Here is a 27,135-nt window from a genome sequence, read left to right on the forward strand (position 1 = left end):
AGGCAGGTTCTGCTTGTCTTTCTGATAAGTGAAGCCAGGAAGCAGAGATGAAAAAGTAAAAGGAGGAGAGAGGGTGGCGGAAGGTTGACCGTAAATATGTAAGCAAATTTGAGATCGTATTTATGAGATTTTTTTCTTTTCTATACATTGTTTATTAATACTTCGAGCACAATACCCAACCTGTATGGCAAGGAAAGTTCCAGCTGGATATTATATAATTATTAAATATATACAAATTACAATATTGTGGCGGCTCTGGGTTGTGTGTGTGGCTGCCTGCAGGCATGTTTCTGTTCTCCTGTGTGCGAGGATGACAGGGTTGGGGCATCTCCCTTGGGAGGGGTTATGCAGAGAGGGTGGGCACCACTCTGGATCTGCCATCTGGGAGACACACAGCTGGGTTGGTGGCCTTTGGGTTATTTGAGCTCTGTGGGATGATGGTTTTAGCTCTCCTAGTCTTGTTAAAGACTGTAAGCGAGTGGCAAGCCAGTTCAATAAAGGAGCTGTTGAGCATTCAGCATGAGTCTCACGGGTCTTCCTTCCTCTTCCATGCCACAATATATAGTCAATGCTTTGTGCACGGTGGTTACCCAAAGTCAGTCACGCTGCACCCACAAAAAATATCACAACCCAGACCTTTTTTAGTTAAATCATTTAAAATTGGTACATATCAATAAATCTTACATTCTCTGTGTGTACCTGAAAGGGTTTAAGTGGATTTACATAGCACCAAAATGGGGTACAATATTATACTCCTTGTGAGTAATATGTAGAACCTTTTTGGCATACAGTGTGATATTTTAAGCCTGCTTATGCTCACTGCACTTGTGTTTAGTTTTCAGATGCAGTGTTCCAGTACACTGGCTTTAGTGACCTCCTCTGCTACATCAAAATGGAATTGCAAATAAGCTCTGAGCCTCTTGTGACTATGGTAACATCACGTTAAGGACCTCAGAAGTCTCTGGAAGTGCTGCAAACAACTGATAAAATGCTTTTTACGTGCTAAAAGAGAGTTACCATCTTTAAACTGCCTTTTTTCCTCTGCACCATAAAGTGTTCTGATTTACATTCTCTCCTTGACTTCCAGTAAATTCACATAAACTGTTGTTTTTATTAAGGTTAATGAATGGTCATCATTTAGGTCACATTGTACCAAGAACTCCCTTGAATAAACAGCTAATGACTTAATTGCACTGCACTGTCTGGCCAATCAGACTTCTTACCAGCTGAGATGTCTCTGGCCACTGCTGGTCCAGCAGGCCTATGGGTAAACAGTGTCTGTATTTGCCATGTTTCTCTGGGCGTGAGGTGACAAATGACTGTTTGGATCCAGGAGGACATAGTGTTCCTAGTCTGCCTTCACTCCACTACAGTCCTCTGTTGCTAAGCTAGGATGAGCCTAATTTGTTAAGGTCTCATGATGAAGCTACTGACGCCACTGCCTGATGCTGGCCAGATCACACACAGCACGGATCATAGAGACACCTTTGTTCTTTTTTTTCAACAAAAAAAGGGCATTCCAAAAATATGATATGGTTTTCTAACAAAAATCTTGCTCCCCAGCTTTAACCAATTACCACCCACTAGCAAATCTCCCCCACCGTATAATGCCACCAAAGATAGCATGTGCTTCCTCATGACAGGTAAACTGTACAGCGTCTTTTGGAACTGCTGCTTATGCAGAGCAGGTGGACAGCTCCAACATGTTTGGAGGAGACCAATGAATGCTGCATTAAATCAACATAGCATCTATGTCTTAGCCTAAGCACAAGTGAAGTCCACCATGGTGGAAGTTTAAATTTGGGCACTCTGCAATCACACTGCTAAAACTCTTTGTCGCTATGCTGACTTTGTTTACTGCAAATGATAGTGCCTGAAATTGAGCAGATTATGCTATAGTTGGAGCTGTTTATATTTTCACTAAAAGTTCTTTAGCGAAAGAGAGAGAAGACATCAGAGGGGTGGTCTGTACAGCCATTGAATCACATGGAAAACACACACAGTGACATACAACATGCCTGGAGTGGTGGTGAGCCACCACTGTAGCACCTGGAAAGAGTTAATAAGGCCCTATTTTAGTGATCTATAGCATATCGGTCAGTTGCACATTGCACAGTTTGATTTAGGGCGCGTCTTTTAGTATTGTAAGGGTGCAAAAATACGCCTTTCTCGTCTCGAAACGCGCAAAAGGGATGTACTAATTCTCTTAATCATGGGTGTTTTTTGGGTGTAACGTAAAATAAACCAATCAGTGTGCCAGTAGTCATTCCCTTTAAGAGCCCGGTGTGCTCTGACTTGGGTGCATTGATATCTTAACAGTGCGCTGCTTTTGCACGTCACAACAGAGGATACTGACCTGCGCATTCATGCTGTAAAGGTACGCCACTCATTTAAGGGAACAGCAACGTTAGGGTGCAAGATAGCAACAAACATAGCAATATTACAATAGTGTAAATTTACTGCTGAAAAGATCTGGTCATTCTGGATGAAATATATAAATAATGTAAATAATAAGTAGAAATATATAAAGAATAAATATTTGCTAACAATAATTGATAACAATCCAACTTAAATGGTGGCTTGAGCTAAGTGTCCTTACTAAGCTAAAACCAATCCACTCTTGGTTCAGCTGAAGAGGTTAGCTTTTTAAACAGATATACTGTTCAATGTTTTGTTATTAGAGCAATATCCATCTGCAGGTTGTATCATGACTGCCTGATATCAGCATTTGTTTTGAAATCCAAAAACATGGCTCACTTCTATGATTAGAGCCAACAATATTCTTCTTCCAATCACAAATGAGTCACTGTCTGTCAGCCATTGTTGTTTTTTGTAACATTATCATACCAAAGAAATCAGGAGCTCCAGGGCCCTGGAATGCCTTATATAAACATCACAGCTTATAACAAGGCCTGTAGTAAAGCTGTTAACTTTCATTTCCTTCACCACAAATTATGGATTTTAACTGTACCAAGGTTACTTAATAATAGGGCCGCCGTGCTTGGATGCCGTGCTTGGCCGTGCTGGAGTCATGAAGCATTTGAGTGAAGCAAGCTAGGCTGACGTGTTAGCCTTTAACACATACGATTATGCTGGCCCTTGGAAAACGGTCTTAGAGCACATTAGATTTATTTGTTTTATTCATTTGCTGATGAATATTCATTCCCCTGTTGATTATATAAGCATTCAGTTGAGGATGTGAAATGGGCCTGATTAAAAGCAAGTGCCTCACTTTGCTTTTACAATTCCAGCCCAGTGTTGTGTGAACATTGCTTTCATGCTCAGAGAAAAATCACAAACAGATCCAGATAGAGCCTTTTTAGAATCAGAGCAGTGCGACAGCATATCCAAGAATTGTTCTAGTATGTGTTAAGTTCTTTTCTTTTAAGTATTACCTATTTAATTAAGGTAATTAAATGTGGCTTGCATCATGGAAAATTAATATTTCCTATTCCTTCCTTATTCTTTACAGTATTAAATGTAATATGTAACAATGGTAAAGTAAAACAATGTACAATTCACTTCCCAGATTAAAGACTCTATATACTGACATGCCAAAAGTCATAGGAAAGGAACTTGTATCATGTCCCGTGACTTTTGCTACAGTATGTCTCATGGAAGCTTAGGAATGTTGCACTGACCTGTGGGATGTATATATGGAGAGTTCTGCATTTAGAGTGGATGTGGAGGAGTTTATCTGCTTGTCTTTTTACATGGGCAGTTCTAACCAGACACCGCCGCTCATGATCATTACCCCCCACTGTGCAAGTCACACATGTGATGGAATGTGTTATCCATCTGGCACCCACCTTTAGACCTCACTTGAAGTATAATAATTCATGCTGCCTCACTCACAAGATAGTACCTCACAACTTATACAGAAGTGGGCATTCCATAGCCATCACCTGAGGTAATACTTGATCAGTTTTATTTAACTTAAATGAAGCCACTGTTATTGTAAAGATACATTTTTTGAATGTAGAGCTACATCATTAATCAAAATGTCTTCAAGGACTTGTGGTACATAATTATGCTTTATCTGGCACACATTTCTAGACAGCATAGCTGATTAGCTTTCTTAGAACCATGGCACATCACCTGTTCTTAAGAATCTTAAAAAAGGTGTAGGCAATACAGAAGAATCAGGCCATTTATGATGGAAATCCGATGCCAGGCCCTTCCGGCACCTCTGCAGTGTTTATAGGAGAAGCTAAGAAACATTACCGTGAACATTCCATGTAGGTGTTATGATTACATGAACCCTCTATTGCTTGTTTCCCGCCTGCCCCGCTTCAGAGGCATGTCATCACTTCACTTTAAAAGCATTTTTTTTTATTCTCTGGAACCACTTAAAGCTAATTCATTGCAACGTTCTAATCTAAATTGCTATTGTCTGGCGTATCTGATTGTTTATAGTTGTGGGTATGCCATAGTTTGGGTCGGTCAGTGATTGTTTTGCTTAATCTGATTTTCAAACAAAGTCAGCAGAGGCAGACTGACCGAGTTAGGTGTCTAACAGGATGTGACAGCATGGAAATCTTACTCCTCAGAATGAATGTCTTCAGCAAGGATTCTAGGAAATTCCGAAATGACCCCCTCTGGAGACTGGCCATCTTTGCGTGGTCATGTTTGTCATAGGAATAACCTTGTAGTGCTCCACCGAGTGACACCATTAAAATGCACATCATGGTACCAGCTACAGTTTCTTCCACATCAATTCTAAAAAGTTGCCATGAAGGTCACTAAGGTGTTGCCATTACTGATGGTCTATGATTTTGTTACACAGGATTTGGTCATGCGTTTACCCTCATTCAAGGAGACAACTCCAAATCCAAATAAGTGGTGTCATAATATGGATTTTTAAGTTGGTTTATGTATTAATAATAAAAATGTGATGGAGTTAAGGGTTAAAGATGCTTATGTGATCTTATGTACAACTGGTGTGTCACACTGGCTTCTGGGAAAAGGCAATAAGTTCTACATTTATTCTTTGGTTTATGTAATTGTCTGTAATAGCTTAGCTTAGTCTAACTATGTTTAGCACTATAACAAAATTGAAATTATTAATGTACTGTACTGTATATTTTTCGTAATTATACTCTAGTTCTGGCCCTGCAATGTGATTGGCTGAGAGGTGTTCTATGAGTGATGTTATCAGGTCATATTGTCATGTAACCGAAGCACTCCATGTATTACTTCGCCACATATTGGCAACAATGCCAGCGCTAACAAGCCCAACACTGCAGCTACAAACAGCGAGTTCATAACACCTCAAAAAATTCTATTCACTATGTTCAACTCAAAACAAACCTCCCCACTCAATTTATTTTTTTAGAACTGCACAATAAGGAGTATGCAGATAAATGTACATAACCATTAGCCAAGTTACAGAAATCATTACAAGATGCTATTTTCAATAACACTGAATTTTCTCTCAAAAAACGTGGACACATTTTATTTGTGTGAATAAAACTATTTTTTTTCTTTTACTTTCATTAGACATTTTTAGTTATTAAACTACTGTTTACATACAGTTTTACTTATGCACATAGTATAGTTTTATTTTTGTTTAGTGTTAATAAATCCAATATCATAAATAGTTTCTTTGTACTCTTCATAAATACAATTTTATCAACACTTGCATTTGTGTATATTTACCTCTGTATTAATTATTTGGTAATGATGTTCCTTAACTGTTATTTTGTTGTGTTTTAGCAGTGGGTAATTGAATGGAACTGTTTTAACTTGTGGAGTATTAATAACTAAACAGATTTAACGTATTTTTTCATAAACAGCGGCCTTTGAACACATCAATATAGTAATAATTCTCAAGTCTTACTGCACAATGTTGATGTCCTCTTTGGTTTCTATCAGTACTGTGTGTAGGTGGTCAGCTGAAGAGAGTGTTCTTCATTGGATCTTCTCTTTTGTCAGTCTGGCCTTTCAGTCATTCCAACCAGCTGCCCAAGGCTCGTGAAACCAGTTGACTGGCCAGCTAAATCTTCCTAGGCGTTTGCTTCACCTGGTTTGCTACAAAAAAGCTTTTAGGCTTCTTACCTTTGTTTCCATATTCTGTAACAATAACTGTTGTATTTAGGCTAGGGTTCTGCATTATTTCACACATTTTGAAATTTTAGGTTTTTAAGAGTCAGGGGCTATTCAATTTATTACATGCTCTGTAATCAGTTTACCTAAATGTATCGCGTTTAATCGCAGTCATCATTGAAGTATTTTAAACTGTACAATTAAACTAAATATTAGCTAAAGAGCAAATAAATGAATGAATAACTGGTTTAGACTTAAAAGCTCCCTGTAATGAACATCACTCAGTAAAAGATGCTGTAAATACTGTAGAGCTAACAACCCTAAACCAAGTATATATATAATGCACATGCTGTCAAGGTTATTTTCAGGAGATTCTACTCAAATCTCAAATATATCTTAAAGACACATTTTTTTTTTTACATTAATAGCATAAATATGTTGCTGTGTAATAATATAATATACCAGCCCTGCATAATACTAAGACTGCTTCAGAGATAAAATAATCCAAATAAGATAAAAATAAATGTTTTTCATTATTTTAGTCAGTACAGTAATGGATTTTACCAAACATTTTTTTATTTATATTTTCTACCCGGGGCTCTTATTATGAAATAAAAAAAATACGGATTAGCCTATCCGCTAACTGGCGATGCTAACTGTATTCCGAGCTAAAGCTAACTGTAATAATTAATGGCTGGTGTTTCTTAACAGTGTGCTAGTTAGATTAGTAGGTTATGGGGTTTGATATGATATGTTGATTATGCCTGGAGTTAACTCCAGTCTTTAGTTCTTGACCTCAGAACACCCGAATGCAGCTAGCGGCTCAATGCTAGCTAACAGCTGAACTGAGCACTGAGGATTGGAGGCTGTTAGCTTGGACGCTAACTGTTTTCCGAGGTAAAATAATGTTTGATTTTTGACATAAGAATTATGTTACTGTGCTGGTTAGATACAGTACGTTCTACTGTTTAATTTGGTATGTGTATTATGTCTATACATGTCTCTGTTTTCACGTTATTTATTTATTTAGATTTTCTATTTCTGTGTATAACTGTGTGTATTCTACAAGGGTTTTTTAGGGCCACTGGTGAATAAAGTTGTAATATTACAAGAAAAAAAAATTACGGAAAAGCATTTCTAAAGTAAAGTTGTAATTTTATGAGAAAAAAAGATGTACAGAATAGCTATTCTAGTTAGAATAAAATTTTAATATTACAAGGGAAAAAAAGACAAACAGAATAGCATTTCTAGTTAGAATAAAATTTTTATATTACATAAAAAAAACTCACAGAATAGCATTTCTAGAATGAAGTCGTAAAATTACGAGAAAAAAAAATTATGGATAGCATTTGTCATAATTAAAATGAATGAAGTTGTAATATTGGAGAATAAACTCTAATATTAATATTTTGTGAATAAAGACATAATATTCAGTATTTATATCTTATTAAGTCTGTGTTTTCTGCATCACAGAAATCATAGGCCCATAATGTAATATAAGAAAAACAAGATAAGTCTATTATATAAGTTTACATAGTCTTGCAGTTTTTGAATTAGTTTATTTTAAAGCTCTTTTTCATTTACACCCCTGTAAAATAAATCTAGTTCAAGAACATTTGTTTCTGGATTACCAGCACAAAATTCAACTATGCCAAAGAAAACAGTTTTTCATTCTCTGTATACTCACCTTTATGTATATTAATGACATAATTATGAACCTAAACAATTACAGACAGCAACATGTGTACTTCTGAGGACATTTCAGTTGGCATCCAGAACTGGAACTTGCTGAAAGTCTCATCTTGTAAGTAAACCATTTGTCACTAATTTATTTGGTTTACTCACAGTGTTTATGGAAAATGATTGTCTTGACTCATCTGAATTGTTCTCACTTAATTTAGTTGCATATTGTGTAATAAGTACCAAAAGAATGCACACATAAATTAAATTAGTCCAACATCAATGAGGCTATTTTCCATACACCATTAGACTTGAACTAGAGGAGTGATGGGTCTATGAGATCATAGATACTGTTCCTTTCACTCACTGGCTTAATGAGGAGGCAGTAGTGAATAAAATTCCTCCAATGCTTAAGCTATTGGAAGAGATGAGTACGTAAGCTTGCTGTTTATTTGACATTGTGTCCGAGGTCCAGTGGCCTCATTGCTTCATGAGGTTAATAATGTACTTCAGTCTAATTCAGTCATGTGTTTCTGAGCATTTCAATCGCTCCAAAACACAGGGGGAAAACCTGCATTTTAAAGGTTATTTAAGGGTGTTAAGTTCATTATAGGGTTTAAGCCACCCTAGTGGCTTAGTGTGAGAGTGTTAAGTGACTTCAGTGACTTGGTTTTCACTGTAAACACTTGGGTCAGTTTTTTATTTTAATCTATTACTTACTAATCTTAGTTTATCCCAATTTGCTGCGGTAATAACTTCTACTGTTCTGTGAGGCTTTAAACTAAACCAAGCCCCAAGGCTTTAATAAGCTCCATTAGGGGACTTGCCTGGATATGTAAAGATATGGGGCTCAGACCAGTTAATTAAATGATTTTTACAGATAATTAAAGTATCTTTTTAATCTACTTCCAGTTTTGTTATACAGTTTAAAGTGGATAACCAGGAGAAAAAGGTTTAAGGGTGATTTTGCATTGACTCTTCTTTTCAGCTGATATTTTACACTGCCTGATGTATTAAGACAGCGTGCATTAAAATAAGTCTGACATTTTTTTTACCATTCCTATTAAGCAAAATCATGAAGTAAATGGTTTTCTTGGCCATGACACATCACAACTATTTACATCATTATAGAATATGCTGCCAGAGAGTGTTAGTCATAATTCCTGAGAAAACACGCTTGGGCATCTTTTATTAATTATTCTATAAAGACTTTTGTATATAATGTCTTTTGTATTTTGCAAAAATAGGAGCAAAATTCTGCCAGACTGTTGGCTCATCCAGGGTGTATCCTGCCTTCCGCTGATGGCTGCTGGGATTGGCTCTGGCTCGCCGTGACCCGAAATGCATTAAGCAATTGACAATGAGTGAGTAAAGAGCAAAATTTAGGCCTTTGTTTTGTATTGTGTTTAGATGTGGCATCCAAACCACCATAGTAACTCTTCTGCTAAAACCTGGACTATGACACCAATACAATGCAAACATATTGATTCCATCAAATGGTTTCTCAAATACTTAAAAATGGTTGTTAACTGTTTTTTTATGGAGTTAATGATTTTACACAAACCGCTTAAGATACATCTTGAGAATATACATCTTAAAAGATTACCATAGCTGACTTTAAATAGTGTAAGCTGGTCTTTGATGCTTAAGTTGAAAAGCTGCTTAATTATCAAAATGTTGTGTTTTTTTTTTTTTTTGTCATACTTTGTCATGCTAGTCAAGATGCTTAAACAGATTGACCTCACCAGTCATTGTGGTTGACCAACAGTTGTTGTTTTTGTACAACATTAGAGTTAGAAAAAAGATGCATCTATATGAAATTATAGATGCTGTTCCTTTTCCCTCGCTGGCGTAATAAGGAGGCGGTAGCTAAGATCTTACCCAGATGCTGGTAATGCTGGTCAATCAGCGTGTAGTGCGATAGTCACCCTTTGCCAGTAAACTGTAGAGCATTTCAGAAGAGAACCACTGCCTGTTTATAGCAATAATGATTAATTGCTTATTTATTTTACAGTTAGGAAATGCAAACTCTACCATTAACAATCCGTGCAGCAAACACACACGTGAACACCAGTGAGTGCACTTTGAAGACAGACACAATGATTTTGAGCACAGTGTTCTGGAGCAGTGGACATCCATTGCTGTGGAAGTCATCTTAAGGAGAGGGTCATCTTAAGGAAAGCCAGGTCATGTTGGTATAAGCTGAAGTTTTTGCCAAGGCCTTGAACCTTGAAGTCATTTAAAATCTGTGCATATCTCAGAAACCTTATAGGATTTAAAACCCTTTTAAAGTTAGAAAATATCTCACTTATTCTGCACGTTAAACAATTGTGTGTGAATGTCTTTTGGAAATCAGGTCATCCTTTACACATTTAGCTGTTCACTACAGACTGGTATTTTGACCAATGTTGCCCAAACTCACCACAAACATGCCACTGTCATTTTCTCTGGTGATTGAAACCTTTGCACAGTGCTAAACATTCTGTTGGATCATTAGGTAGCTCTACATCTTTAATGATTTACTGATGTTATACGAGTGCAAGGAAAAAGACGTTACATTAAATAAGCATGAAAATGTAATGAGTGTCAGACTTAAAGGCGTGACTGGAGTTCAGGGAATCATGCGTCTGTGTTATATAAAGTTGCTGAATGTTGTGCACAATTGGCCTTTTGGTCATAACCATGTAATCCTGGAATCTGATGACAACACTGCCTCATGTTTCAGACGTGTTGTTTGGTTCAAAGCTGGAAATGTGTCACTGGATGTAAAACACAACAGCACAGTAGTGATTTGTTTTTAATCATTCTGCACTGTACGCTGTATATTTAACTCAGCATCTGATATGGATGTCCAGCACATGCTGAGAGCATTACAAAACCAGCTGAAATGTCCAAACACATTTCTTATTGACCTTTTACATGAACATCCTGATATCTGCGTTCGATCATACAGCTTTCGCAACCTTCATTTCTTGTAGTTGAAGATAAGCACTTCTCTGATCATAATAAATCCTTCAAGCCTTCTGTCTTCAGCAGTTTTTTAGGTATTCAGTCAAAATAACAACATTGTGTTTTGACTTTTTCTAGATCCCGAAGGAATTTCAGCACTCTATTTCGAATGTGTGGGGATTTAAAACAGGAAAGCATTAGGTTATTTTAGGTTCACATTGGCATGTGAAGGGGGCCTTCAGAGTTGCATTTTCTGAGCACAGAGGTCAGGCACTGAGCTGTGTTGTAATCACCTTAGGAGGTAATGGCACGGATGGTTTTAATTGTCCAAGGTCTGTCCTATAAGAATGTGAGGAATTCTGACGATTTGTAGTGTGAACGGAAATGAATTTTTCCTTTCAAAAATTCCCACATGTGACTTGAATTAACCCCCAGCAAAAACACCTGAAAAAAAATGGAGTTTCATATACTCATTCCAGTACATAGGATCTACTGTAACACATCCTCAACACAATCTCATGAGGCTAATTTCTCGAACAAACATTTCTACACTCATTGTCCAATCAGTGATGCTGGAATCAAATTTTCAAATTATAGAAAACAACAAACTAAACCCTCAACCTATCTTTTTTTGTTTGTCTGAACTTTACTGAGTTTAACAAACTTTGCATACATTTTACTAAACTTCACTTTTATTTTGCTAAAGTTACATTTTATATGATGATATTTGACCAAAATCGAGGCTAACTATCTCCACAACAAAGTTCTTATAAGCAAGTTTGTTCACTTTATAGCCATCTTTGCATCGTGGCCCGGCAGTTATTTTCAGTCATGCAAGACCAGCCTCGTATCTGACTGAATCTGGAGAGAATTCAGAAAACTATATGTCAGATTACTATTTTAGAAACAACATTTTACATTACTAATAATATTTGTCAAAATCCCCATTATTGTAACAGTATTGTAGGTTTTGACTCAATAATGCACAAAAATGTTTCCAAAGGGAAAATAGCGGTTAAAACAACTAAACTTTCCCAAAATAAGGCCTTGTCATATAAAACCATCATTAAGATATACAGAATATGCATGTATCTTTGTATTTAACTGTTGATTTGACTTGATAAGGTCACAGCTTATGGAAATTCATTAAAATTCTGATAATAGGTACGTGGTTGTAAATGTTCCTTCAATTCTTTTCAGTTCTTCTCCTCCACAGCCAGCCTGCAGACAAGATAGTAAATAATCAGATGGAACATAAGGACACTGTTTATGTGTGTATCTCCAGTGTCTATGAACTGGTGAGTCACCTCTGCCATTGTTGATTTTTTGGATCTTTAAATCAGGTCACTTGGATTAAAATATGTGTGTTGTTGCCATCAGACGCTTTTTGTTTTTGCAGAAAGCATAACTGATGAGCATGTTGGCTTGTGTAGGAGAGCAAAAGGTGTTTCCCTCCTTTGCTTAGCAAAGATGGCACACTTTACTGTGAATTAATCACTTATAGCGGAACAGGCCTCTTCAGAGTCTGCTTTGAGTTAACTGTCCTTACACTATTTTTCACACTTCATTTTTGACCACATTCCTCATGCACATCTTGACCTAATCCAAATCAGTCCATTATTTATTGCCTGTGACTGAATTCACTCTTCCAGATGAGTTTTGACTCAGCACCTAGAGTTTTCTGTTGTCGTTTATGCAGCACATCTGAAGTAAAGTGGCATTCAGATGAAGTTTCCGTTTCGTGACGAAAAATAGGGATCATTTATAGAGCTGCCAAGTGACCAGATAAATAAACGTTGTTTTGCTGTTATTCAAAACACGTTTTTGAACTGTGTGCAATCCAGAGTTCTGCAGTCTGCAGGCCAAAACATTAGTCAAATGATTGTAAAACCCTCATGCATTACATTCCGAACATTTGAAGGTGAGCTTGAGGTTACAGGTGTCACTGACACCATGCTATAATCCAGATTTGTTCTAAATCTATTTACGGTTGTGGTCGGAAGTTTACATGAGTATTATCATCATTAGTTCATGTTGTCTTTAAACTGTTGTTTTTTGGGGCAGAATGAGTGTCAGCATACTTCTTTTATAAAACAGTGTTTATGTTGGAGGATTCTAAGAATTAACATATGCTCAATATTCTACATACAAGGTCAAGCATACACATACAGCACATCTAACTTTGGGGTAATTTAGAGTTGGTACACTTAATGCAAAGTACCAGTTATTCTGGTAAAACAGTGCAAGAGCATGATGTTACCACCACCATGGTTCACAGTTGGTACTGTTTTCTTGCTGTTCAATGCTTTAGCCTTCCTCTGAACAAAATGTGCCCATTGTAGTGCAGAGGCTTAATTTGTGGATGGCAATTTCTCAGTTAATGGCGATGCAAAACTTGCCTGGCTGTAGGCAGTGACACTGGTGTTTTAGCAGCTTCCAGCTCATGGCAAACCTGTGCCTTAGTAGTTCTTGGGTGATGCTTGAACGTGCAATCCAATTTCCTCTCAGCTGAGGCTGACAGTTTTGGTTGTCTTCCTGCCAATGAATTCTATTTATGATCGTTGTTGAAGTTGTTTAGAAATGTTGTACTTTCCCACTGTACAATTTAATAAGTGCAAAAACTTTTATTGTGGGCACAAAGAAACAAGTCGGACGTTAGAGGCCTTGGCAATTAAAATGCATTAAGATATATTAATAAATCTAATTTGAAACCTCAGAGACTTTAAAATGATAGCAAACTAAAGCATGATCACTTGAAAATAACAGTATCCTCATATTAACATTAAAGCATTATAAGGTCATATTCATACCATTTATCCCTTACTCCAACCTAAAGCTACATTCACAGTAGGTAAAAGTGATACGATCTGATCTTTTTCATAATTTATTACTAAAATGTAAAAGATCTGTACAGTATGTACCACAACAAAAACACATTGAATCTGACATTTTCATTCACGATTTGGGCAACTTTCATATGTGGAAAAAAATAGATACATATCTGATATGCTAGACTGTGGCAAATTCAACTTAATTCACTGAAGACTTTTAATGGTGAAACAGTAAGACAATAGACCTCATAAATATTTGGGTTAATATTGCTGTTAAGACTAAATTAGAAGCGACATATTGTTGCCGCTTGGCTGAACATAATCACAGGAGTATAAGACTGTAGTGTCAAAGAAATAGCTTAAAAGTAAATTAATGGCTTAAAAGCATTCTCATTGCTAAGCCCAGCTGACCCCACTGTGATGCAGGTGAAGATAAAACTGAAACGTCACGTGAAGCATTACTTTTTTTGTGCATTTGTAGTTCAGAAAAAAAGTTTGGATATAGATCACCAAAAAAAAAAAACAGAAGTGTGAATGTTGCCAGTACATGAAACTAAGGAAAAAAACGATTTTTTTTTCTTTTTCTTAGATTTGAGAGCCAAACTTGTGTAAATCACGTTTTTTTAAAATGAGCTGTTCTTTTAACAAATACATAAGTATTACTTGCTTAGTGTTTCTTGGATTTTTACAGAATTAAAAAAGCCTTAGTTTGTTTCTGGCATTTTACAGTCAAAAGAAAGAAAAAGGAGTATTGTCATTTCTACTCTTGATAGTACAAAATGTATCCAGCACCATGTCTCTCTGTCTGTGTTTAATTACAATTAGCTGAATATGAATATTAGAGGGTTGATGTTTTGCCCTCATCCGTCCTTGAATGAAACCAGCTTTGAAGTGTTGATGCTCCTCAGAGTTTATGGAGCCAGGTGGGGTCATTTCGTAATTAAAAATCTGCTTTCCACATGTGAGTTTTAAACACGAAACATGTGCTCAGTGCCTATTTTTGTCATTACACTAATTTACAATGATTGTCTTGGAATGCAAGACGTAGGTGTTCTGTAGATGCGTATTTATTATAATTTTTTTGTTGTTTACCCCCAACATATCATTTTGTCTGAAATGTGACAGCAGATACAGTCTGAACATGTGCATCTAATCAAAATGACTTAGCGTACATGGAATGTATGGTATTAGCTTTATGGTGACTCTGGTGTCAAAAGTCAAAAGAATGGCAAGCGCTGGGGGGCAGTGATCGCTGGGCTGGATTTTTACTCGGGCAGGAGTGAACGAGAGGAGAATGTAACTTCGCTTGAAAAACGAGTGTTTTTTTATTATTTCTTGATGGCTTGCGCTCTTCTGCTAGTGATGATCACTCTATTCACTCTCTAGCTTAGGTAACATCAGCATCTTTACCTCAGGCTCTTTTTGTGGCTTCAGCTTGATCATGTTTTTTACTGATTTGAGGTGTCAGACATGTGAAGTTCTCTATTTACTTTATTTGTGAATCTGTTGATCATGACAGGTTTCTAGACCACTGTGGTTTTACTTAAAAATCTGAAAACATTCTTTTAGCTAAACCACTAGAAGGCTCAGTGTTTCGCTGCTTTGTGTCTGCAGCACCCCACAGCTTTTGTATTTCAGGAGAATAATGATGGGAGTCTGTAGCCTGGAGCATCTCGGCTGCTCATGCCATCCGCTGACCTTCTGCCCAAGATGTGTCTGCTTATTGGAGTAGGGGTTTGGGGACCAGGGACAACTTCACTGCACATCGCCTCAAGATATTCTCCTCTTCGGCAGCCAAGCAAGCTGTGACTACAATGCTGCTGCGTCATCTCTGAAGCATCTGTACACATGGGAGAGAGCAGTGGGGGGCTGTAAAAATAGAAAATGAATCATTAGGATTTGTGCAGCTTGCCAAGTTTATGTCTTTCAGTGGAATGATACTTATGTGGGATCTCCTTATATCAAAACCTGTCAGTTGATGGAGATTAGTTAGATGAAAAGGATAATCACTGGAGTATCACTGGATTTGTTGGATCTAGCTTGGGTGGGACACCTTTGGATCGTCATCAGAATACTGTGCGTTTTGGCGTCTCATAAGTTTACATTTATATTTATAAATCGTGCATTCATCCACCCTGTTATGACAAGCTGCAAAAAATATAATTTAATAAAAAACAAGTTTTTATTAAGATATGTTTGATATTTTTTATTACTTTGATATTTTAGCATGACAGGGTGGACAGGTAAGTTTTATCATAACTAAATGTAGAGATAATCTCAAATATTGGATGAAATTAATATATCTGATATTTTCTCCATATTTAGTTGATAGCTAATTTAATACAGAACGTCCGGTAAGTGTCTTCAAAATAATACAGTCTGAAGGTTGTGATGTCAAAGGGGTGTTTATCCCAAGATGAAAGAGTGGACAGAGAATTATTGGACATGTATAAATAGTATAAACATTATAAATAATGAAAATACTAAAATAAAAAATTAAATGACTAAATACTTAAAAAAAGTAATCTTCCAAATCTTTTTTAATTTTGTTATTTAACCACAATACTTAAGTTAACCTGCAGCACTCCAGACATAGCAAAGAAAACTGTGTAAAATATACAAAAACTACTTTAAAGTGAAGGGTAACATTCCTCTGTATTTGTAATAATGTGTTAAATCAGAGTCAATCCTGAAAATGTATTGTAACACAGTGACGGTATGTTGATGAAATATAATAATTTAAAATTTTAAACATTTAAAAATGGCATGATATATCGATTGACCCCTCAGAGCGTTCGGTAGGCAGGTTTAGGATGAATTCCTAACATGAGGCATCTGTGATATCAGCAGCAACTGTAAACCAATCCAGTGTGTAATCAGCTACTCTGGCACTAGTCTAACAGCCATGTTCTGTTTATGTCTCTGAGTTGCTAAGTATCGTATCTCTCTGTACTCAAGTTTTTAAGCAGCAAAGCATCACACAGCATGTTGGTTGTGTTTGACACCAGGCTTTTCGTTTTATTTGCAGTTTCTTCACTTGAGAACTTTGAGATGAGCTCTTTTGCCAGCCTGGACGAGCTCATCCAGCACTGATTGATTGGAGCTTCTGCTGTTCCCATGGTGAAATCCTCACATCTCACATGTGCACAGTCAAACAAAGAGGAGAACATGAGCAATAAACGCAGTCCTTGCACAATCTCAAGTGGACGGGGCTTTCAAAAGCTTCCACAACACCACCTCTCGCCTCACACAAGACAAGTTTCTGCGTACCATCGCCGAAGTGAAACTAAATTGATTAGCAAAGTAAGCAATAAACAGTTTATGAATATCATGACTATTCGAGAGAGAAAATAAATCTATAAACAAAAACAGACAGACAAGTCGGGCAGCACATCTGACACTCCACAACATCTCCTCTGGTTTGAATTAGACTTTCATTCCTCAGGGCCCACGGGGTACAATAAACACAGCTTACATTATGCCAGAAATAGTCCAGAGAATGTTATCTGTCTGTAGGGCTCTTGCTGGAGGTGTCTGATGGCAGGAGTGATTAAACGCACTGTCTTCTTGAATTCTTCTTTATGGTTGCGGGACTGTATACTAGAGGAGAGAAGACGGATAAACGCAGCTTATCCCAAGCTTTACTAGACACGCTGCAGGTCATAAATGTTGATTGAAAGCTGAGGTAAATGGACAGACCCTACACAGCATAGTTCTCGAGGACGTACAGTACCTTCACATACAGAGGTGTCCAAAAGTCCACAGAGAAAATATGATGGTCCAGTAGATATGCTCAAGATTCCACAATGCACTCCCAGAAAACAGGTTCTATATATTGCTGATAAATGGGTACTTTGACTTATAATTATAATGCTATTTATTCATGTTTAAGTGCTTCATTAAAAACATCTACAGGAATAATAAGGAACAGCCCATTACCAGGTAAAGAAAAAACGAAAGGGTTGTTAGCATGGAAGAATGAATTTGAATGAATTTTTTTACAACCCAAAGTTTACTTTAAATTCAGATTAAAATGTGTAGGTATAATACATGAAAAAATGTATGGGGGGATTTTTACATAGTACCAATGCATATACATAGCAGGAAAAGGAAATATTTGGCCATTCCTCTTATGTCACAAGAACTACCTCATTTACATAACTAGCTATTTAGCCTACCCTAGTTTACCACAGACATTTGGCTGCCTTCATTTGATTTAATTTGATTTGAGATTGAGTAAGGAGTGTTTCAGCTCTGAGTTATTTTTGATTTAACACAAGCCAACCAGAACAGAGATGATTTATTTTATATGTCTTATATTGACAATTACGTAAAAAGCCAGTTTAATTCTTATGGATAATTAGATTTTTTAAAACAATTAAACCAAATTTTCAGTTTTGACTTGGTAATCCTTGGTATGTTTAACACTACTTGGACAGCCAGCTATATTAATTATATTCATCCTAATATGCAGTTCAAATATAAGTTCAAAATCCAGGACTGGAAACTGAATATAAATCTGGGCTTTTAAGGGGGCATTCCAGTCATTCAAAGGCTTATTTGAGTTCCATGATTGCCTGTTGTCATTACTAAACCACTCTTAAAGGAACTTAAAATAATATATTTCTAGATGAGAACTTACATGTTTCCAAATATGTATTTTTGGGGGGAATTATTTTGATTATTTCTTTTATAAAAGCTTTCAGAGATTAATAAGGAAAAAAGGGACCTAGTACAAAATACCTAAAAAAAAGTCTACTTTTAAATCCAATTTGCAACAAAAAAATATATAAATTAACACATTTTTTGTATTAGATAAAAAAAAAACTCTAGTTATGATGAAAAGACCATCTTTTTGCTAAAAAGCCACACAAACCAGTGAATGCTGTTTCAGCAATCATGTCATTTCTTTTTAGGATTTGTTTATCTAGCTGTCCTGTTTATATCTTATTTTTGCCTTTTTCCCTAAATACCATCACCTTTTTGCAGAGCAAGACAAAATGTTGCCATTTCTGAATTGCAGCGCTGACAGAGTAAACATGTCTGATGCACTGTATATTCCAATGGAGTGACTGAAATTCTTTTGATGTTTATTAAACATTCTCTGCACATGCTGATCTAATTCACAACAGCCCCCCTGCAATCATAGGAAATCACTTCTTCACCCCCTGCAATCAAAAAGATAATTGTGGCTGATTTACATCCATTTCAAGCTCGATATTAAAAACACAGTTGGAATCTGAACACAAGGCTGCGACTGCATGCTTTTATGTGTTTCAGCTGGAATGTAAATGTTTGGTTGAATAGGGGGCTCATCTAGCATTGGAAGTTGTTTTTTTGCCAAGGAGCATCTTATTGACAGCGATGTTTGTGGTTCAGTTTAGGTCTTACAGTGGACATACGCTAATCTCTTAATTTTTTTAAAACTCTTCAAAACCTCTTCACCCCTGTGCATTTCACCAAGTATCCTTCAATGCATAGATCATAGTTTCAGTACAGTTTTACCATTTAGTTTTGACACTAGTTTATAATCTCACACATCTAGTTATAATCTCACACGCCTTTGCCACGTACTTGTCATAGACACGAAAGTAAAGGCAATATTGAGTTTTCAGTGATTTCAGTGTTATTTTCCAAGGGCAAAAATATTTTTTTATTAGAACAACAACCAAACTTTCATCCTCATGCATAGGTTTAATTAATAAAGTTTCGGAAATCAACACAGGTTCATAATGATATACTACCAGATGTTGAATTGCAATGCTATTCAGAAGGAAAATACAAGTTACTGGGAAACAAAGAAACAGGATTAAAAATGTAGACAGCAATATTGTTTACTACTAGTATTTAACGCATATATAACACATGTAACATAATGTGCCAAATGTCTCAGCTGTGGTAATGGTCCCTAATTGTGTCCTGTGATAATTTATTCCATTCAGTGAATACTCTCACAGTTCCTGCAGATTTTGCAGTAGGGATGCGGTGCTGGTAGTGCATCCAATAGTCTGGGCAAGCATTTCACCTTGAAGTAGTGACTGTAACTCTTGAGATGGCAACAGTATGCAGACGAACATTGTCTTGCAGAAACAGCAGAGTGTGCATAAAGAAAAGGGAAGGCCACTGTTTGCAAGACCTCGTTAACAAAACATTAAGCTGCCTGGAATGAAGACCAACAGTAATCTGGCATGTATTTGCAAGCACTGCAGTAAAATTACATTATTTAGGATGATAACAGGTAGAGAGCTACACTGAGTTGACTGATTTCAGGCTGTTACCCAAATGTGCTTCCAAAATAATAGCAAACCATGGTTTAAAGAAAACTGATGCATCTCTGGCAGGGGAATATTAACACAGCATTTAGAAAACGCTGTTGATTTAACTCATTGTTCAAACACTGTAAACATTCAAATAAAGCGTGACAGGCACAATGAAATGTATATCTCAAATTGGCGAAGTGCGTTCATATTTTTTATGATGCTGTATTTTCAGCTTTGCAGTATTTGAGCAATCCCGCCTTCAGCAGGAAAAGCAGCGTAGTTCGAGCCCAGCAGATAGTAAAGCCTGAACCCTAGTGTAATCAGGAATGTAGCATGGGGGGAATCCAGAGGAATGGCTCTCCAGACCTTGAGGATGGAATGCCGGAGCAGCCAGCAGTGTGTGTGTGTGTCTGTGTGTGTGTGCACAAGGAGGCTGTGGTAAGGGGATCGAAGTGGGATGAGCCTCAATGGCCAAAATGTGAAGCATCACTGTGACCGTGAGGTTGGAAGTGGAAGTTTAACTATGAAAGCACGGCCCGGACACTTGCTCTGTTTTTCTCATTTATAGATATTTCGCAGTAAAATGCATGGCCAAACAGCTGAATGGATGTTTCCTAACTTTCTGAACCTGCAAGCCACATTTTTCCTTTAATTGGTTGGCTTTTATTTTTTTCTGCATTCTTAACAGAACATCCAGCACAAGCGTGTGTTACGTGCTAACTCCAGGAAGGTTCGCGGTTGCATTACTTCGGCTATTTCCTTTACTGTCAGACCACAGGCCCTTTTTCCACCGTTTGATTAATGCCGAGTTAATGACCCCCCACAGGCCGGAGAACCAGGCGAAAAATGCAAAGCAGCTTAAACTAGTGCAGCGTGCCTGCGCCGAATGTTTATAGGGCACAAGTAAGTGCTGTAAACACAGCGAAAAAGAGTGAGCAATGGAAAAGTTGATGTTCACTATGGAATGCACTATATAGCAACACAAAGGACATCGGTTTGGTTTATAGAAACAGCTTTGTTTTACTTGTGTTGATGTAGACAGGGAAACCGAGAGAAGAGCATGACTCTGACCTAATAAGGTATATATTATACAGAATCAAATTAGCTTTCCACATTTGCGCAAATCCATGTTTCTTTGTTTTGCGCATCTGCCAGAAAAGATCTTAACTCATGCAGAAAGGTCAGTGACACATGTATAGACATGTCTGTATGGATGCAGCAAATACTGGGCAAATTAAAATATTCAGCCAGAACATTCAGTGTTCAACCGCATAAGCAAAAAGGCCTGTTTATTTATACAGGACAATGACTCATCAGTAATTCATCTGAAGTCATTTATCAATGTTTACTATAGCGTTAGTATTTTTCAGCAGTAGCAGGACACCTGCACCCCTCCCCCTCCTTCCCTGTCTGACAAACATTTCATACTCAACTTACGATTAAATTAAATAAAAAATTCAGCATTATTTATCACGGTTAGTACACAGTAAGTTTACCATGTCGGCTCAATCCTTGTTTCTGTAAACTTCGATCACTTTAGAAGGATTAGTGAGGTACTTTAATACTAAATTGCATTAATTAATTAAATGTATTATTAAAATAGAATTACTGGAGTATGTTTATGATCTAAATCTGACTGGCCTCAAATTGCACAGATCTACTCCTTAACATTCCCTTGACTTACATTAATGAAGGTAAAATAAGGTCATCTTCAGTCCATCAGTATCTAAACTTAGGTATACAAATTATTAGGTGACTATCCTCATATACACTGACATTCCAAAAGTCATGGAAGAGCAATATGAACATTGCTTTTAAGTCTTAAGGAGGGAGGCTTGGGAATGCCCACAACTACAGAGGTTGGACAATGAAGCTGAAAAACCTGGTTTTAGACCACAATCATTTATTGTCCTGGCGGACAGTTCTGGTGGAAACAGGAGAGTTGAGGTGCACATTAAATTCTGCTGTGATTTGGGCAGCCGTAGTTTTATGTTTTTTGGATACAATCCGGGTTAGCACCCGAACATCCTTTTCAGACAGCTTCCTCTTGCATCCACAGTTAATCCTGTTGGATGTGGTTGGTCCTTCTTGGTGTTATGCTGACATTACCCTGGATACCGTGGCTCTTGATACATCACAAAGACTTGCTGTCTTGGTTACAGATGCGCCAGCAAGACGTGCACCAACAATTTGTTCTCTTTTGAACTCTGGTATGTCACACATAATAAGAATATTTTGAGCAAAACTGTGCTTCTCTTACCCTGCTGATTGAACCTTCACATCCTGCTCTTACTGGTGCAATGTGCAATTAATGAAGATTGGCCACCAGGCTGCTCCAATTCAGCCATGAAACCTCCCACACTAAAATGAAAGGTGTTTCAGTTTTATTGTCTAACCCCTGTATTCATATTCTGTCATAATCCACAGCATACTGTTCCACAGCATAATCAAAATACGGTGTTTGTGTACCTAATATGATGGCAAGATTTCTTCTAAAATGAGAATCTAACTGTCCATAGTTTTGTTGGAAGGACTGACATGTTTACTTTGGCAATAGACATTGAGGGCAGAGGGCATCCTTTGCTGTTCTCCAAGGATAAACACATCTGGATATAGAACAAGTGATGAGCTCTAACATGCAAGCTCAACACGTGTGTTTAAAATCTGGTGAAATGAATCTGTTGAATTTGCACCGTGGAGGTTTAACACTTGTGTAACACTGGTTTGTACCAAATTTTGCTTCAAAAGCTCTATTTTAGGGAGAACTCATGTTTCATTTATAAATCTGCATAATATAGATATAAAACCATTTGGAAATATTTGTGGGAAAGAGTTTATAGCAGAGAAACCTGTCACCTACAATGGTGGTGAAAGAAACCAGGAGTCACATGTCAAACACACTAATAAACCCATTTATCATGTGTGTCAAATTCTGAGCTGTTTACACCTGGTCATTTCATGTGTTTTGTACCTGGATTGAAGATTTTACCAGATGCGTTTGCACTTGGTACTTAAATGAGTCTCCAGTTAGTCAGACTGAAATCTGATTTAGGGGCTAAGAAAGTACATGTAAAGATTGGTGCCAGACAGTGGTTTAATTTGATCTCACAATTTAATTTAAGCAATGACAATATATCATTTTGCTCACAGTATAACAATAAATTTTGATATTTTGAATTGTAACCCCTATATCATCACGTTCTTGCCGATACATCAGTTGTTTTTCTGTTCAGCCTCTCACTGAGCTGTGCTAAAGACGGTTGTCTTAAAATTTGCTATTTTACACTCATACATTTTATACTAAAATGTTGGCTGTTCAATGCATCTTGGTAAGATGCATGTTTTACACTGCTATAATATGTGGCACAAATGAGTTTCAAACCTGAAGTGGTTTAATACATTTAGTTTGAATTTGTTGTAACTGCATTTGGGGAAATGTTTACACATGCATTTAATGTAGTTTGGTCTTATTCAGATAGAATCTCAATACTCAAGATGCATATAGTGGCCAGGTGTTAACAAGGTCTCAAAATAATTTTGATATTTCTTAAACAGTGGAAATCAGAGGAATAGGAAGAAAAGGAATAACTTTTTGCCCTGCACTTTCCTCTACTTTAAGAAAATATCTTAAAATACACAGTTCAGGCTAAATACTGCTCCCACTGCAGAAACGCTGGGATTGCATAAAAAATACAAACAAAAAAATGTTAATAATCATCCTGCAACACGATAAAATTTATTTTTATTAGCTTTAACATTAATTTAAGTCTTCAGATGCCTGGTTTTGATCATCACCACTGTGAACAGTTTTTATGACTTGTACGTTTCACTAGAACAGAGCATTTCACAATGAAGGGCAGATGATATAGGAGCATTCAGTCCAATTCCGTAAGCTTGTGCACCCCACTGCTTCATGCGTAACTCCTGGATATTTCCACTTCACAATACAATTACTTACAGTTACAGCTAATAGTACCTGTAATCTGTTATTAAGCTTTTTTATTCTTTTCCCAAAATTAAACATTTCACTTTAGAATGACTGTAAATATTTCTTAAAATCTGTGAAATTTCTGACTGGGTTAACAGGAATTCTAAAGCACCTGTTTCTACTTGACCAGCCAAGATTCTTTAAGTCATTTTGAATGTTGTGAAATGATGAGAAACATAAGCCACTTTTCCCCTGTAGGGCCAAATGGGGACCTGTTGGCCAGTTATAGCTAATTTTCCTGTTGCCTGTGTTGCTTAATCAGGACTAAGAAGCTCACAGTGTCTTGTTTTTGACTCTGAACAGATGCGTCCAGTCTCATTCCCTCATCCCACATTACAAATGGCCTCGTGCAGCATTGCTACTGTGGCGTCAGCATGTTAGGTACTAGGCTCATTCAGCATTACTATAGTAATGTTACCATTCTGTTGAACAGGCTTATCCAGTAATGCAAGCACTGTGTTAGCATGCTATCAAGCACTGTGTTAGCATGCTAGCAACCAGGCTTATTCCACACGGCTAATGTGATGCTACCATGCCAGCAACCAGGCTCATCAAACAATACTATTGCTACATTGCTAATGTGGCATCAGCATGCCTGCTTCAGGCCTCATCCCATGTTGCTACCGCAGCGCACGCACACATGGCAGAATAATGTACATCAGCTCTGTGAGCGATGAGTACACAGCTTACACAATATGATATATATTGGAAAGGTATTCATAAACTGCCTGCAAGAGCAAACGTGCTTAATTCAGACTCAAATTTACAGATTTACAGTGCTATTGAGACCCTTTTTACTATAGTTGAACAGAACAGCTTTATGCTTTTAGATGAATGTGTTGCACAATGTGTATATTTTGGGTATATTTAATGTGTTTCAGTGAATGGATTGTCTGAGCATTGTTTCATTAGTAAACACGGGATGCATCAGCTTTACCCAGTAGCTCCATTAGCCTGAGGTGGTTTTCACAGTATACTGGTGAATCAACCTTTAAGAAAAACTGTTCTGTTTCAGGTAGTTCATTATAATTTCGATTATTTAATGAATTAGAAGAAAAATGTTTGGAGGAGGGTGAACAGATTCTACAAGCAGATGGAATTTCCATTCAAATTATGTATCCTCTTCTGATAAAGGAAGATACAGTAAATTGACTTTTTGCTATACCAACAAACTGCCATAAATGTGAATGCACAGATGTGTGTTTTCATCTCCACTGTGCATGAAAAGTCAAATTTTCCAAAACATCTGGGGGGAAGGAGACAAAAATACAGAGAAAAGCCAAGCAACTTAAGATTAAAATGAGTTTTTTTCCAGTTATTCAAATAGAGTTAGGAAATGACATGCTATGATTCTATGAAAACATTTTTTACCACAGATTATTGTGGTTTAGCAGCTTCTGGCAGTTGTGCTGTTCTACTGAATTATGCCACCTTTAGGTGTGTAAAACATATAAAGAACACCTTTGCTGGCTGGTTGCAGTATGATGTGTAGCTCTGCCCATCCACATATACTTCAATGGGTTAACAGTCTATTTTCTGTCTCGTTTCTCTCCTATAAACTGACTTTTAATCTTGTCTATCTTGTCTATCTTTTAAAACTGTCTATTTCCAAAGCTTGTTTTCCCTGTTCTAATACTGCTGATATTTTTTTAATGTTATTTTGCACAATGGTCAGATAATTCTGTATAATGGGTTACGGGTTACACTTAAGTAATATGATATTCTTGGGTGGAACAGGCCATCTGATGTAGTGCTGCCGATATATTGTTTAAGCATCACCATCGCAATGTGCACATGTCGAAAGCTGTGCACCTCAGTTCAGCACAGTTTTTCACAGATATTTCCAGTTACAGCTAAATTTTCACACTTTTAATCCCAGAAAAAAACACTCTTATTTACTTTTTAAAAAGCCTGATGCCTGATAAAAATGCCTGATTAAAGGGCAGATTACTGATTTTGAGTGCTCGGCACTGACTCATGACATCATGGGCCCTGCATTGTTTAATATCGCGATATATATATTATTAAAAAAAAATTGCAATGTACAATTTTTCCAATATCGTGCAGCCCTAATCTGATGGACCTTTTTTTGATACATGAAGTATTTGGTTTGTACAAGTTATTAGATTGTAGTTGACCTGAGTTTTATCCAGTGAAAAAACAAACTGTTTTGCTTATGCACTGTAAGCTCAGTGAAGGCGATCTGGGATGCTTGGTCTTGGAGAAGAGGGTGGGTCTACCAAATGAGTTGCCGATTCTGGCCTGGTCTACGTCGGGTCTCTACCTTGCCTGGCACTCTGATTGCAATTTTGACATCATGGCAGACAATTTGGGCTTCATTTCTATATAATGGAAGGAAATGAAACCATGCTGTGCACTGTACTTTCTACAGTCATTGGGTAAAATGACTTGAGTTCTTCATTCTATCTCTTCATCGAGCATTACAGAACGAGCAGTTCCTCATGCACTCCTCTTGGCCAACACTAAGGTGTGAACTCCCCTCTTGTGTTTGTTGCTCTAGTGCTGCTTCTCATCACTGTTTATAGGGAGTGACCGCGAGCGTGCTGCCTGCTCATGTTTCATGGAAAGCACCACAACAGGCTTCAGAGGTGAAGTGAAAAAAATAACACATAAGGAGGGGTAAGGGGGGAGGGCAGATGGGTCCTAATCAGAGTGTGCAGATTGTGTATAGTGTGTGTCTGCTCACACATGAGGAGAGGAAGCACCTGCCTGTGGGTGGCTGTCACAACCACTGTCTAAGGATGGTGGGGAAGGATAGAGATAAAACACACACATACACAGTCAACACCAAAGGGGGAGTAAAGACAAAGACCCTCTCCCCTTCACCCGATTTATAAGAATATTGTTTGCATCCGAAGGATTTTCCCGATTTCCTTTATTAGGAAGTATCTTCAATGATTCAGAGCACTCTCATTGTTGAGCTATCCTTACACTGAGGAGTTTACTAAAGGTCAAAGAGTGTGGAGGTTCAGTTCTTCTGAAATGCGCATGTCCACTTAAGGACCAGTTCTCTTGTTACTTTACTCTTTAAAGTAATTAATTTATTTATTTATCAAATTTAGCTATTTTTTTTTATTCAACAGTCTGCCTAAAGCACCAACAACATACATACAGAGACATATTGCTGCCAACCAAAGAAATTTAGCACATTGGGTTATTTAGCATAATTCTTATAATATATATAATCTCATAAGACATACTTTTACTAATGAGATACTTCTCATTTCTGTGTCATAATTATTACATAATGTAATATGAGCTCTTATATATGTCATAAAAAATCTAAATAATTTGTTGCAATCAAATGACTATATTTTTTATGCCACAATCACAGCATATTATGTTTTTAACATATAAGATA

At 37.1% G+C, this 27,135-nt stretch overlaps 1 long non-coding RNA gene across 1 annotated transcript; it reads left to right on the top strand.

The window, feature by feature from the left end:
* Window positions 1-6,685: 6,685 nt before the first annotated feature.
* LOC107197619 (uncharacterized) lies at window positions 6,686-17,063 on the top strand. The gene is made up of 4 exons (XR_001518679.3): window positions 6,686-6,942; window positions 7,778-7,849; window positions 8,973-9,089; window positions 16,534-17,063. It is a non-coding gene; the product is annotated as an uncharacterized LOC107197619 (long non-coding RNA).
* The last annotated feature ends 10,072 nt before the right edge of the window (window positions 17,064-27,135 follow it).

This window comes from Astyanax mexicanus, chromosome 9 (assembly GCF_023375975.1).
Source record: "Astyanax mexicanus isolate ESR-SI-001 chromosome 9, AstMex3_surface, whole genome shotgun sequence".
In the NCBI taxonomy this organism is placed as follows: Eukaryota; Metazoa; Chordata; class Actinopteri; order Characiformes; family Acestrorhamphidae; genus Astyanax; species Astyanax mexicanus.